The sequence below is a fragment of the Nicotiana sylvestris genome, chromosome 3 (assembly GCF_000393655.2).
Source record: "Nicotiana sylvestris chromosome 3, ASM39365v2, whole genome shotgun sequence".
Classification (NCBI taxonomy): domain Eukaryota; kingdom Viridiplantae; phylum Streptophyta; class Magnoliopsida; order Solanales; family Solanaceae; genus Nicotiana; species Nicotiana sylvestris.
This window is the reverse complement of record NC_091059.1, coordinates 59,115,903-59,127,839: the sequence shown is the minus strand read 5'-3', so window position 1 is coordinate 59,127,839 and position 11,937 is coordinate 59,115,903.

The window sequence follows — 11,937 nt, the reverse complement described above, 5'->3', positions numbered from 1 at the left end:
TTCTAGAGGAGGCCCATAGTTCGCGGTATTCCATTCATCCGGGTGCCGTGAAGATGTATCAAGATTTTAGGCAGCACTATTGGTGGAGGCAGATGAAGAATTATATAGTTGGATTTGTAGCTCGGTGCCTCAACTGTCAACAGGTGAAGTATGAGCACTAGAGACCGGGAGGGTTGCTTCAGCAGATAGAGATTCCGGAGTGGAAGTGGGAGCGGATCACCATGGACTTTGTAGTTGGACTCCCACGGACTTTGAGGAAGTTCGATGCCATTTGGGTGATTATGGATCGGCTAACCAAGTCCGCACACTTCATTCCTGTGTGTACTACCTATTCTTCAGAGCGGTTGACAGAGATTTATATCCGGGAGATTGTTCGTCTGCATGGTATTCCAATTTCCATCATTTCAGATAGAGGTACTCAGTTCACTTCATGATTCTGGAGGGCCGTTCAACATCAGTTGGGTACTCGGGTGGAGTTGAGTACAACATTTCACCCTTAGACGAACGGACAGTCTGAGCGCACTATTCAGATTCTTGAGGATATGCTTCGTGCGTGTGTGATTGAGTTTGGAGTGTCTTGGGATCAGTTCTTGCCATTGGCGGAGTTTGCCTACAGCAACAACTATCAGTCCAGTATTCAGATGGCACCGTATGAGGCTTTATATGGTAGGCAGTGTAGATCCCCGGTGGGTTGGTTTGAGCCGAGTGAGGCCAGATTATTGGGCACAGACTTGGTTCTGGATGCTTTGGAGAAGGTTAAGGTATATCAGGATAGACTCCGTACATCCCAATCCAGATAGAAGAGTTACACGGACCGGAAGGTTCGTGATGTTTCTTATATGGTTGGATAGCGGGTTCTGCTTCGGGTTTCGCCTATGAAGGGCGTTATGAGATTTGGGAAGAAAGGGAAGCTGAGTTCGAGGTTTATTGGCCCATTTGATATATTGAGGCATGTTGGGTAGGTTGCTTATAAGCTTGACCTACCTCCCAGCTTGGCAGGAGTTCACCCAATATTTCATGTTTCGATGCTTCGAAAGTATCACGGCGATCCGTCGCACGTGTTGGATTTCGGTTCAGTCCAGTTGGAGAAGGATCTATCTTATGTTGAGGAGCCAGTGGAAATATTGGACAAGCATGTTCGAAAGCTAAGGTCAAAGAGTATTACATCAGTGAAGGTTCAATGGTGGGGTCAGCCGGTCAAGGAGGCAACCTGGGTGACCGAGCAGGATATGTGCAGCCGTTACCCTCATTTTTTTTCACTAATTCAGGTATGTCTCTATGCTCATTCGAGGACGAACGAATGTTTAAGTGTGGGAGGATGTAACAACCCGGCCGGTCGTTTTAAAAATTTATGCCCCGATCCCCTATTAACTGCTTTTCCCGTGTTTGTTTCTGCTATTGTGAGTTGCCAGAAGGAATTATTTGGAGTTTCAGAGAGTTTTGGGACACTTAGTCCCTAAATGAGAGCTTAAGTTTTGGAAATTTGACCGTAGTTGGAATAATGTGAAGACAGCCTCGGAATGGAATTCCGATGGTTCTGTTAGCTCCGTTGGGTGATTTCGGGTTTAGGAGCGTGTTCGGATTGTGTTTTGGAGGTCCGTAGCTAATTTAGGCTTGAAATGCCGAAAGTTGAATTTTTGAAGTTTTCGGTTCGATAGTGAGATTTTGATCTGAGGGTCGGAATGGAATTCCGGAAGTGGAAGTAGCTCCATAGTGTTGAATGTGACGTGTGTGCAAAATTTCAGGTCATTCGGACGAGGTTTGATAGACTTTTTGATTGAAAGCGTATTTTGAGAGTTTTTGGAGTTCTTAGGCTTGAACCCATGGTTAATTCGATGTTTCGATGTTGTTTTAGGTGTTTTAAGGATTGGTATAAGTTTGAATCGTGGTATAGGACTTGTTCGTGCTTTTGGTTGAGGTCCCGGGGGCCTCGGGATGATTTTAGATGTTTGACGGAATAGTTTGGAGTTGTGAGTTACAGCTGAATCTTCAAAACTGCTGTCATAACCGCACCTGCAGCTTAGGGACCGTAGGTGCGAGACCGTAGAAGCGGCCGAGCAACTGCAGAAGCAATTTGAGGTAAAAGGCAATTAACAGCAGATGCGGTCAGGGAACCACAGAAGCGGCACCGGATCTGTGGTAGAGTAGTCGCAGGTGCGGAAGTTCCCCTTTAATGAAATGTCGCAGATACGACAGGGTCTTCCCAGAGGCGGGACCGCAGATGCGATTTCACTGGTCAGAAAAGGGACAGAATCAAGGGTTTAGTTCAAAACTTGGAAAAATCAAATTGCAGCTCGGGAGAGGGCGATTTTTGGAGGAATTTGAAGAGGAAGTCATTGGGTAACAATTCCTTACCCCTTTTTAGTTGTATTCCATTAATCTATTGTTAGTTTTGTCTTTTAATTTCAGATTGGAAGTGAAAATTGGAAGAAAGTTCTTAGACCTAGAATTCGAATTTTGATTGAGAATATGACCTTGGATTTGGATAATTTTGGTATGCATGAACTCGTGAGAGGATGATGATTTTGAAAATATAAATTTTACCCGATTTCGAGACGTGGGCCTGAGGGCGTTTGGTCATTTTACCTAATTTTGCGTATTAGCTTAGAATATATTTGTAGAATCAGTTTCTTGAAGTGTTATTTACATTATGCAATTGAATTGAATAGATTCGGGCCATTTGGAGTCGAGTACTCGTGGCAAGATCATGGTTTCGAGTTGATTTTGAGCTGGTTCGAGGTAAGTGGCTTGCCTAACCTTGTGTGAGGGACTTTCCCCTTAGGATTTGTTATTGTGATAATTGAAATACCTTGTACGTAAGGTGACGAGTGTGTACTTGTGCTAATTGTCGAAAATCCCGTTTTCACTAAAATAGCTTAAATTGTGTTTTTCCTTGCCTGCTTGTACTACTTGGAATTTAAGCCTGCTGTTAGTTTAGAGAAGCACATCTAATTGACTTAATTGCTCTATTTGCTTTAACTGCCTTATTGGTATTATGTGAAGCATGCTAGGTTAGAATTGCCTGTGTTACTTGGGTATGAAGTTGAGTATCCCTTGTGTTATTGTTTTGTGTTTTACTTTGGGACTACTGGACGACATCCCGGGAGATACCCTGCACATATTTATGATTTGAGCTGAAGTGGGGGATACCGAGAGATCCCCATCACGTGTATTGAGGATACCAAGAGATCCTCGGGATAGCAAGAGATCCCTAGCATATATTGAGGATACCAAGAGATCCTCGGGATACCAAGAGATCCCTAGCAAGAGATCCTCGGGATATCAAGAGATCCCTGGCCTATATGGAGGGTACTAAGAGATCCTCGGGACTAAGAGATCCTCGGGATACTGAGAGATCCCCGGTTACTATCTTTGTGAAGAGTGGTATTTCCTTGTGATTGTTTTTTTGTCTCTGTTTCAGTTGTTGTTATCCTTATTATCACGTATTAATTCTTACTGTTAGTTTTCAACTGTACTGCTTATCTTATTCTGTTATACCTTATATTTCAAATTAATCTCAGTAGGTCCCTGATCTTCCTCGTCACTTCCCGACCGAGGTTAGGCTTGACACTTACTGAGTACCGTTGTGGTGTACTCATGCCCTTTCTGTGCATGTTTTTCATGTGCAGATCCAGGTACTTCGATTTAGACTTATCACTCGTGAGACGAGGCGCTTGTAGAGACTCCGAGGTATATCTGCCACGTCCGCAGACCAAAGAGTCCCTTTCTACTCTCCCTTGTTGTATTAGCCCTTCTGTACTTTCATTTCCTTGTTAGATATTTTGGAGTTAGATGTTTGTAGATATTCAAAGGCTTATGATCATGCGATTCCGGGTTTTGGAAAAAGTTATTAGTTTTTGAGAGTTTATATTGTGTATGCCAAGCGACACTTTGAAATACTGTTTTATTTCACTATTTCGGTTTTTAATTATTTCTTCCGCAAATTGGTTTATTTTTTGCATTGTTAGGCTTACCTAGTCATAGAGACTAGGTGCCGTCATGATGGTTCACGGAGGGCGAGCCTGGGTCGTGACAAGTTGGTATCAGATCTCTAGGTTCATAGGAGTCATGAATCACAAGTCGGTTTATTAGAGTCTCGTGGGTCGGTAAGGAGGCGTCTGTACTTATCTACGAGAGGCTATGTAACCGTTAGGAAAATTTCACTCCATTTGATTTCCCTGTCGTGCGAGAGTTTTGACATCACAATCCTAAACCTCTGTCTTCCATTCTCTCACAGATGGTTAGGACACGTGCTACCAGAGATGATCAAGCACCTGCGCCCCCTGCAAGAGCCGTCAGAGGTCGGGGGCCGGGGAAGAGGTTGAGCATGAGCACGTGGTACAGCCAAAGCACCTGTGCGAGCAGCCACTGAGGTACCACCAGTAGTTCCAGCCGGAGTCCAGGCACCTGATACGCCTTCTACTACTACTACTCTAGCACTTCAGGAGATTATGGCACAGTTCATGAGCATGTACACCACTTTGGCTCAGGCAGGGTTGCTTCCCCTTGCTGCAGCTACATCTCAGGGCGGGGGAGGAGCATAGACTCCCGCCGTCTGCACTCCTGAGTAGAAAGTGCATGTTGAGCATGTTCCCGAGATTATTCCTGTATAGCCTGCAGCCCGAGATCAGCCTGATGACAAGGCATCGGTTTTCAAGGATGAGCAGCTGAGGCTTGAGAGGTTCAAGAAGTATAAGCCTCCTGTATTCAGTGGTCTAGCATCAGATGATGCTCTGGGATTTCTAGATGAGTGTTACCGTATTCTCCGTACCATGGGTATATCAGGATCGAGCGGGGTTTCCTTCACTACTTTCCAGCCTCGAGGAGCCGCCTATGAGTGGTGGCGCACCTATAAGTTAGATAGTCTGGATGAGGCAGCTTCACTGACTTGGACTCAATTTTTCGATCTGTTCCTGAGAGAGTATGTTCCTCAGAGCCCCAGGGACGCATGGCGCGTAGAGTTTGAGCATTTGCGCCAGGGTGTTATGACTGTCTCAGAGTATGCTGTCCGTTACACTAGTTTGGCTATACATGCACCAGCCTTGGTTTCTACTGTTCGCGAGAGGGTTCGCCCATTTATTGAGGGGCTTATTCCTAGCATCAGGTCTAGCATGGCTCGTGAGTTGGAGATGGATATTTCTTATTAGCAGATGGTGAGAATTGCTAGGAGGATTGAGGGTATTCATGCTAGGGAAAGAGAGGAGAGGTAGGCCAAGAGGTCTCGAGAGTCGGGCCATTATTTTGGTGCCCATGCCCCAGCTGCAAGACGTCATGGTAGGGGTTATATGAGTCACCCTATTCATTCAGCTCTACCAACAGCCAGTGGTATTCCAGTTCCTCCTAGGCCTCGGGAGCCTTATTATGCACCTCCGGTATCTAGCGCACCTCCTGCGAGAGGTGCTTTCAGAGGTCAGTCCAGTAGACCTGGCCCGAGCCAGTCACAACTGCCACGTCCTCCCAAAGCTTGTTTCAAGTGTAGCGACACATTCCATGTGGTGGGGGATTGCCTAGACTTGGGAGGAGTGCGCCTCCACAGACTTCTCAGCCACAGCGCGCCCGACAGAGTTCTCAGGATCTGGTTACAACTCCAGTTGCTACCCCACCTACTCAGCCAGCTAGAGGTGTAGGTCGGGGAGGTAGAGGTCACCCTAGAGGGGAAGTCCAGGCCAGTTACTCTGCCCTTCCTGCCCGTACCTAGGCTGTTGCCTCCGATTCTGTCATCACAGGTATTATACTGGTTTGTCACAAAGATGCATCGGTTCTATTCGATACAGGCTCCACTTATTCTTATATGTATTCTTATTTTGCTCCGCATTTAGGTGTATCTCGGGATTCTTTAAGTTCTCCCGTTTATGTTTCTACTCTTATGGGAGATTCTCTTATTGTAGACCGCGTTTATTGGTCGTGTTTGGTTGCTCTTAGTGGTTTTGAGACCAGAGCCGATTTATTGTTGCTTAGCACGGTTGATTTTGATATTATCTTGGGCATGGACTGGTTGTCGGCCTATTATGCTATTCTTGATTGTCACACCGAAACTGTGATGCTGGCTATGCTAGGTGTACCGCGTGTTGAGTGGAGGGGTGCCTTAGATCACACTCCCAAAAGAGTTATTTCTTTCCTTAAGGCTCAACATATGGTTGAGAAGGGGTGTGATGCGTATCTAGCTTATGAGAGAGATGTCAGTATTGATACCCCTTCAGTTGATTCAGTCCCAGTAGTACGTGATTTTTCTGATGTGTTTCCAGCTGACCTTATGGGCATGCCGCCCGATAGAGACATTGATTTTGGCATTGATCTGTTGCCGGGCACTCAGCCCATTTCTATTCCTCCGTATCGTATGGCTCCTTCTGAGTTGAAGGAGTTGAAGGATCAGTTACATGAATTGCTTGATAAGGGTTTTATTTGGCCCAGTGTATCACCTTGGGGTGCTCCTATCTTGTTTGTGAAGAAAAAGGATGGTTCTATGCGTATGTGTATTGATTATCGCCAATTGAACAAAGTTACAGTGAAGAAATGTTATCCTTTGCCTCGTATTGATGATCTGTTTGATCAACTTCAGGGTGCACGAGTGTTTTCTAAGATTGACTTCACTCAGGTTACCATCAGTTGAATATTCGGGAGCCAGATATCCCGAAGACTGCTTTCAGGATTCGACATGGTCATTACGAGTTCCTTGATATGTCATTTGGGTTGACCAATGCCCCAATAGCCTTTATGCATTTGATGCAAAGTGTGTTCCGACCGTATTTTGACTTGTTTGTCATTGTCTTTATTGATGATATTCTGGTGTATTCCCGGAGTCGGGAAGATCATGAGTAGCACCTGAGGACCGTGCTTCAAACCTTGAGGAAAAAGAAGTTATTTTCTAAGTTCTCGAAATGTGAGTTTTGGTTGGATTCCGTGGCATTCTTAGGCCACGTGGTGTTGAGTGAGAGTATTCAGGTGGATCCGAAGAAAGTAGAGGCAGTGCAGAGTTAGCCCAGACCATTTTCAGCTACAGAGATCCACAGTTTTCTTGGCTTGGCGGGTTACTACCGTCGTTTTGTGGAGGGGTTTTCATCGATTACAACCCCTATGACCAGACTAACCCAGAAGGGTGCTCCGTTCTAATGGACGGAAGAGTGTGAGGTGAGCTTTCAGAAGCTCAAGACAACTTTGACTACAACCCCAATTTTGATATTGCCTATAGGTTTGGGGTCTTATACTATCTATTGTGATTCCTCGAGGATTGGCCTTGGAGCGGTATTGATGCAGGACGAAAAGGTGATTGCCTACGCGTCCAAACAGTTGAAGGTGCATGAGAAGAATTATCCTGTCCATGATCTCGAGTTAGCTGCCATTGTTCACGCCCTGAAGATATGGCGTCATTATTTGTACGGTGTCCCTTGTGAGATTTATACTGATCATCGTAGCTTGCAGCACCTGTTCAAGCAAAAGGATCTAAATTTATGCCAGAGGAGGTGCTTAGAGTTGCTGAAGGACTATGATATCACTATTTTGTATCACCCGGGCAAGGCCAATGTGGTGGCCGATGCCTTGAGTCGCTAGGCAAAGAGTTTGGGGAGTTTGGCTTATTTACCAACATCGGATAGGCCTATGGCGATGGATGTTCAGGCCTTAGCCAACCAATTTGTGAGATTGGATCTTTCGGAGCCCAGTCGGGTTTTAGCTTGCGTGGTTTCTCGGTCTACCTTATTTGATCGAATTAGGGAGCGTCAGTATGATGGCCCTAATTTGCTTGTCCTCAAGGACAAGGTTCAACATGGTGATGCCAGAGATGTGACTATTGGTGATGACATGGTATTGAGGATGCAGGGTCAGATTTGTGTATCCAATGTTGATGGGCTTCGAGAGTTGATTCTAGAGGAGGCCCATAGTTCGCGGTATTCCATTCATCCGGGTGCCACGAAGATGTATCAGGATTTTAGGCAGCACTATTGGTGGAGGCAGATGAAGAAAGATATAGTTGGATTTGTAGCTCGGTGCATCAACTGTCAACAGGTGAAGTATGAGCACTAGAGACCGGGAGGGTTGCTTCAGCAGATAGAGATTCCGGAGTGGAAGTGGGAGCGGATCACCATGGACTTTGTAGTTGGACTCCCACGGACTTTGAGGAAGTTCGATGCCATTTGGGTGATTATGGATCGGCTAACCAAGTCCGCACACTTCATTCCTGTGTGTACTACCTATTCTTCAGAGCGGTTGACAGAGATTTATATCCGGGAGATTGTTCGTCTGCATGGTATTCCAATTTCCATCATTTCAGATAGAGGTACTCAGTTCACTTCATGATTCTGGAGGGCCGTTCAACATCAGTTGGGTACTCGGGTGGAGTTGAGTACAGCATTTCACCCTTAGACGAATGGACAGTCTGAGCGCACTATTCAGATTCTTGAGGATATGCTTCGTGCGTGTGTGATTGAGTTTGGAGGATCTTGGGATCAGTTCTTGCCATTGGCGGAGTTTGCCTACAGCAACAACTATCAGTCCAGTATTCAGATGGCACCGAATGAGGCTTTATATGGTAGGCGGTGTAGATCCCCGGTGGGTTGGTTTGAGCCGGGTGAGGCCAGATTATTGGGCACAGACTTGGTTCAGGATGCTTTGGAGAAGGTTAAGGTGATTCAGGATAGACTCCGTACATCCCAATCCAGATAGAAGAGTTACACGGACCGGAAGGTTCGTGATGTTTCTTATATGGTTGGATAGCGGGTTCTGCTTCGGGTTTCGCCTATGAAGGGCGTTATGAGATTTGGGAAGAAAGGGAAGCTGAGTTTGAGGTTTATTGGACCATTTGATATATTGAGGCATGTTGGGTAGGTTGCTTATAAACTTGACCTACCTCCCAGCTTGGCAGGAGTTCACCCAGTATTTCATGTTTCGATGCTTCGGAAGTATCACAGCGATCCGTCGCACGTGTTGGATTTCAGTTCAGTCCAGTTGGAGAAGGATCTATATTATGTTGAGGAGCCAGTGGAAATATTGGACAGGCAGGTTCGAAAGCTAAGGTCAAAGAGCATTGCATCAGTGAAGGTTCAATGGTGGGGTCAGCCGGTCAAGGAGGCAACCTGGGTGACCGAGCAGGATATGTGCAGCCGTTACCCTCATTTTTTTTCACTAATTCAGGTATGTCTCTATGCTCGTTCGAGGACGAACGAATGTTTAAGTGTGGGAGGATGTAACGACCCGGCCGGTCGTTTTAAAAATTTATGCCCCGATCCCCTATTAACTGCTTTTCCCTTGTTTGTTTCTGCTATTGTGAGTTGCCAGAAGGAATTATTTGGAGTTTCAGAGAGTTTTGGGACACTTAGTCCCTAAATGAGAGCTTAAATTTTGGAAATTTGACCGTAGTCGGAATAATGTGAAGACAGCCTCGGAATGGAATTCCAATGGTTCTGTTAGCTCCGTTGGGTGATTTCGGGTTTAGGAGCGTGTTCGGATTGTGTTTTGGAGGTCCGTAGCTAATTTAGGCTTGAAATGCCGAATGTTGAATTTTTGATGTTTTCGGTTCGATAGTAAGATTTTGATCTGAGGGTCGGAATGGAATTCCGGAAGTGGAAGTAGCTCCATAGTGTTGAATGTGACGTGTGTGCAAAATTTCAGGTCATTCGGATGAGGTTTTCTAGACTTTTTGATTGAAAGCATATTTTGAGAGTTTTTGGAGTTCTTAGGCTCGAACCCATGGTTAATTCGATGTTTCGATGTTGTTTTAGGTGTTTTAAGGATTGGTATAAGTTTGAATCGTGGTATAGGACTTGTTCGTGCTTTTGGTTGAGGTCCCGGGGGCCTCAGGATGATTTTAGATGTTTGACGGAATAGTTTGGAGTTGTGAGTTACAGCTGAAGCTTCAAAGCTGCTGTCATAACCGCACCTGCAGCTTAGGGAACGTAGGTGCGAGACCGTAGAAGCGGCCGAGGAACTGCAGAAGCAATTTGAGGTAAAAGGCAATTAACCGCAGATGCGGTCAGGGAACCACAGAAGCGGCACCGGATCTGTGGTAGAGTAGTCGTAGGTGTGGAAGTTCCCCTTTAATGAATTGTTGCAGATGCGATAGGGTCTTCCCAGAGGCGGGACCGCAGATGCGGTTTCACTGGTCAGAAAAAGGACAGAATCAAGGGTTTAGTTCAAAACTTGGAAAAATCAAATTGCAGCTCAGGAGAGGGCGATTTTTGGAGGAATTTGAAGAGGAAGTCATTGGGTAACAATTCCTTACCCCTTTTTAGTTGTATTCCATTAATCTATTGTTAGTTTTGTCTTTTAATTTCAGATTGGAAGTGAAAATTGGAAGAAAGTTCTTAGACCTAGAATTCGAATTTTGATTGAGAATATGACCTTGGATTTGGATAATTTTGGTATGCATGAACTCGTGAGAGGATGATGATTTTGAAAATATAAATTTTACCCGATTTCGAGACGTGGGCCTGAGGGCGTTTGGTCATTTTACCTAATTTTGCGTATTAGCTTAGAATATATTTGTAGAATCAGTTTCTTGAAGTGTTATTTACATTATGCAATTGAATTGAATAGATTCGGGCCATTTGGAGTCGAGTACTCGTGGCAAGATCATGGTTTTGAGTTGATTTTGAGCTAGTTCGAGGTAAGTGGCTTGCCTAACCTTTGTGAGGGACTTTCCCCTTAGGATTTGTTATTGTGATAATTGAAATACCTTGTACGTAAGGTGACGAGTGTGTACTTGTGCTAATTGTCGAAAATCCAGTTTTCACTAAAATAGCTTAAATTGTGTTTTTCCTTGCCTGCTTATACTACTTGGAATTTAGGCTTGCTGTTAGTTTAGAGAAGCATGTCTAATTGACTTAATTGTCTATTTGCTTTAACTGCCTTACTTGTATTATGTGAAACATGCTAGGTTAGAATTGCCTGTGTTACTTGGGTATGAAGTTGAGTTTAATTGAGTATTCCTTGTGCTATTGTTGTGTGTTTTACTTTGGGACTACGGGATAACATCTCGGGAGATCCCCTGTACATATTTATCATTTGAGCTGAAGTGCGGGATACCGAGAGATCCCCAACACGTATATTGAGGATACCAAGAGATCTCTAGCATATATTGAGGATACCAAGAGATCCTCAAGATACCAAGAGATCCCTAACATACATTGAGGATACCACGAGATCCCTGGCCTATATGGAGGGTACTAAGAGATCCTCGGGACACTAAAAGATCCCCAGTAATTATCTTTGTGAAGAGTGGTATTTCCTTGTGATTGTTTTTTTGTCTCTGTTTCAGTTGTTATTATCCTTATTATCCTGTATTAATTCTTACTTTTAGTTTTTAACTGTACTACTTATCTTATTATGTTATACCTTATATTTCATTTAATCTCAGCAGGGCCCTGACCTTCCTCGTCACTACCCGACCGAGGATAGTCTTGTCACTTACTGAGTACCGCTGTGGTGTACTCATGCCCTTTCTGCACATGTTTTTCATGTGCAGATCCAAATACCTCCATTCTTACTTATCACTCGTGAGATGTGGCACTTGTAGAGACTCTAAGGTATATCTACCGTGTCCGCAGACCGAAGAGTCCTTTTCTACTCTCCCTTGTTGTATTAGCCCTTCTATACTTTCGTTTCCTTGTTAGATATTCTGGAGTTAGATGCTTGTATACATTCAAAGGCTTGTGATAATGAGATTCCGGGTTTTGGGAAAAGTCATTAGTTTTCGAGAGTTTATGTTATGTATGCCAAGCGGCACTTTGAAATACTGTTTTATTTCACTATTTCGATTTTTAATTATTTCTTCCGCAAATTGGTTTATTTTCCGCATTGTTAGGCTTACCTAGTCGTAGAGACTAGGTGCCGTTATGATGGTTCACGGAGGGCGAACCGGGGTTGTGACACTTCCACATAAAAGAAAACGTATTTATGAATTGAGCCAAACTTATTTGTGGCACTTACATCTAGGTCATATAAATC